Source organism: Limulus polyphemus, unplaced genomic scaffold (genome assembly GCF_000517525.1).
Source record: "Limulus polyphemus unplaced genomic scaffold, Limulus_polyphemus-2.1.2 Scaffold35, whole genome shotgun sequence".
NCBI classification, from domain to species: domain Eukaryota; kingdom Metazoa; phylum Arthropoda; class Merostomata; order Xiphosura; family Limulidae; genus Limulus; species Limulus polyphemus.
Genome location: NW_013665645.1, coordinates 801,602 through 805,537, shown reverse-complemented (window position 1 = coordinate 805,537; position 3,936 = coordinate 801,602).

The following is a 3,936-nucleotide window of genomic DNA, read 5'->3' as shown; positions in this document are numbered from 1 at the left end:
CACTGTAGTCATGTGATCTCGATGACGCAACAATATAATATAGACAGGGACACAGCCTTTGTTTGAAATATTTGTTTGTTTCTTAAATTATTCAATAATTGTGCTAAGATTCAAAGAACACAATATGTAAATAGCCAAAATGTATATTTCAAAGTTTAATGATGCTTTTCATTATTGCCCAATCATATAAGGATTAGTTTTATTAGCAAAAGCCTTTCTTGAAGTAAAATCCAAATATAATTAATTTTTCTCAATACAATACTATTGGTGTATGTAAATGAGTTAATTTACTTGTTTTTCAGGTACAAAAAACAATTATAATGGTAAAAACAATATCATGTTGTTTTATCGTTGTTCTTTTATTGGTAGATTATTTTAAGTTATTTGAATAAAAGTCCATTCCACATAAGTTGTAACAAACTATTTTATTTCCTTCTCTAATATCTCTACAAACTTGAACACTTGTATACTGTTGTAGATCTACTGAACAATGACATTCAAACCTCTCTAACAATATAAGGATTAATGTAAAATGAACTTACCTGCACATAGTAACTGAACAAGCATGACAGCTAATACACATACAAATGCTCTGGGACTGATTCAACTTTTTTTCTTCTTAAAACAACTCCATCTACTATCTCTCAGTTCACTCTCCTCTTGAAATGACTATCCCATGTTTATAAGCTAGCTTCGAATTTACTTAAACACTTGACCCTAATTCTTTAGAGCTTTCTATGCCTATCTTAAAATCATCTTCTATGACCCAAAGCTACCCCTAGTTAATTTCTATATTACAATATAAAAAATATAACTAACAATAATATCAGTTATTCTGCTCTTTAATTTGCAAGTTTAATTTTGTATTCAAACTAAGGTATTTTGCAATGTACAAAAAATAGAAGTGCATTTAGCAGTTATACATGAATTTCCTAATGACATTTAAAGTTGAACAAATAATAATGACACTTGCACAACATCTAATAACAAATGGGGTTTCAGAATTATTTTCTGAAATGTTCTATCAGGCAGGCAGTAGAATTGCCTATATAAGAATGGTTCAGATTGTTTATAAAAATGATATTTTAAATATTTCTTCAATAGGTCATCAGAACTTTACAATACTGTTACGACAGCGGAAGTCGCACGATTCTGGGAGCATGCACTGGAGTTTTAGAAAGATCGAGGAACCTATCGAACGTCCTAGCGTTTGCTAGACATGCGCTCTTATAGTATATAAGCCGGCAAATAAAGTGACGGGATAAAGATAATTGCAGACAGGCAGAGACAGAGACGGACAATTGAGTCAAGCGGTAGTGACCGTAAATAAAGTGCGTGAATCGTTGTGAATTATAGCGTGTGTTTAAGTTAAAGTGACGGTGGAAATTAAGTGTATTGCAAAGTTGTATTGAGAAAAAATAAACTAGTTTTATTTAAGAAAGGACTTGTATCGCTGAAGTTTCTTCACAAAGAATTTTTACGGTAATTATCAAACGAGCAGATAGTAACAAATTGGTGTCAGAAAATGGGACGGAAAAAAAAAGAAAAGAAAATGGAAACGAGAGGTGGCAAATCAAACTACAGCTTCGCAGATTTGATGGCAGCAATACAAGAACAGCAAAAGAAACAAGAAGAATGAGAAAATAAACAAGAAAGAAACAAGAAGAACAAGAAAAGAAACAAGAAGAGAGATTATAGCAGTGGCAAGAAAACCTGCAACAGTGGCAGCTGGAACAGCAAAATAAACACGAGAGATTACAGCAGTTGTGGGAGGAAAAAGAAAAGAAACAAGAAGAACGAGAAAATAAACGAGAAGAGAGACTACAGCAGTGGTTGGAGGAGAAACAAAATGAACAAGAAGAGAGACTACATCAGTGGCAACTGGAACAAGAAAGGAAACAAGAAGTACAAATGGAAAAGCTTAGTAAATTTCAAAGTGAATTAAATACATTAAATGATGATTTACTGTCTTTTACACATGGAGGATATATTAGCCATCGACCTAATCAGCCTCAGACAATAGGAAGCCCCTTCCAGACCTCACAGCTAAACCCTAATGCACACATCTTCAGTCCCATTAGAAGTCACATCCCAGATATGAATGTCAGCAATAGGGGTGATCTAGTACGAAGGAAGCCACGGGAATTCGATGGGAAGGCACCATGGGAAGCATATAGAGCACAATTTGAGCTACTGGCAGAGATGAATGGATGGACAGAGGAGCAGAAAGCAGTATATCTGGCAACAAGCCTGAAGGGACAACCACTGGAAATACTTGGACAGGTGTCAGCAGACGACAGACACAACTATAGAGCACTGGTATGGAACCCAAAATCAGTCTGAAGTCTACAGGGCTAGGTTTAGGACGAGAGTCCGTGCTAAAGGGGAGAGCCTGCAAGAGCTGGCACAGGATTTGGAAAGTATGGCACACAAGGCCTACCCAACTGTGCCACACGATGTCCTCAAGTTGTTGCTGGGGGATCAGTTCGTAGATGCCTTGGACAGACCACAACTGAAGATACAACTAAATCAAGCACACCCCTCTACTGTGCAGGATGCAATGGCCAGAGGTCTTGAATTCGAATCCTACATTAAGTCCAGCACAGAGATACCAAGGTTGATACAGTCATCAGGATTCAAGGCCAGAAAAGGGCAGCTTTCAGAGAAGTTTGAGGGGCTTTGCTGGCACTGTAATATACCTGGGCACAAGAAAGCTCTATGTTGGCAACTTCAACACAGGAAGATGCCACAGCAGGAAAGGCTGCTACCCAGAAAGCTTGTTGGAACTGTGGAGAGCAAGGATATATGAAAAGCCAGTCTAAGAAGAATACCACCAATAAGTCAGCTTCAGGAAACCAGTAGTGGTTGGTGCTGAGGGACGCCCACCAACCCCCATCGTGAAAGTCCCAACAGCTAAGTGTAAAATGGCAAACACACATAGTGTCTACGTGACAGGAAAGCTGTATGGTCAAAGATGAAACTTTGTCATAGATTCGGCGTCTCAGCAAACCCTTGTGAGTATTAAAGTGCTGGATCACAAAGGAGTACCTTTAGTTAGGACTAAACTTTACTGTACTTAATACTATCGATAAACAAACTTATAATGTTATTCTGTGACCTAACGTCAAACCTTTTTTAAAAACTTTGATAAGTTTTTAATATTCTGTTGTACAAAATGGTTAGTTAATTATATTTACATTCTCCCTTTTGTTGTTACTTCTTGTTTCATACAGCAATTGTAGCGACTTCACCACTGAGCTTTGCAGCTCTCTGCCGCAGGCAGACTATTTGTCGACTAGTGAATAATGCGCATGCGCGGATTTCTTGGGTAAATATTCTAACTTCGCATACTTATGTAGCAGGTTCTCTGTCAGAAAGCGTAACAGTCGTACATACAAACAAGCAGAATAATAGTATAGATGTTTTGTTTCATGGGTTGTTTGAATAAATGCAAATTTGAAGGTAAAAAACAGAATGTTCAAGGCTGTCGTGTATTTGAAAATGATGAAATGATGTTTTAACTGTTAGATCCTTGCATGTAGCGACTCTCAGATTTTGGAAGTAAATTTAATTTATTTTATTGGATGAGTTTCATATTAAGATGCTTTTTTATGATGTTTTCATATTAATATAAATTTGATATATAGATAGAAGTAAAGCACCTGATATTTATATATATTTGACAGGATGTTTGTGGATTCAGTAATGTTTGTTTGTTTGTTTGTAATTAAGCACAAAGCTGCACAATGAGCTATCTGTGCTCTGCCCACCACGGGTATCGAAACCCGGATTCTAGCGTTGTAAGTCCGCAGACATACCGCTGTGCTACTGGGGGGGAGGGGAACTAGAAATAAGGAAGATAGCTTGGCTTGTCAACTGAAATTCTAAAGTAATTGAATAGGCCTAAGTGGATATTTGACAAAAAGGAGAGAACTA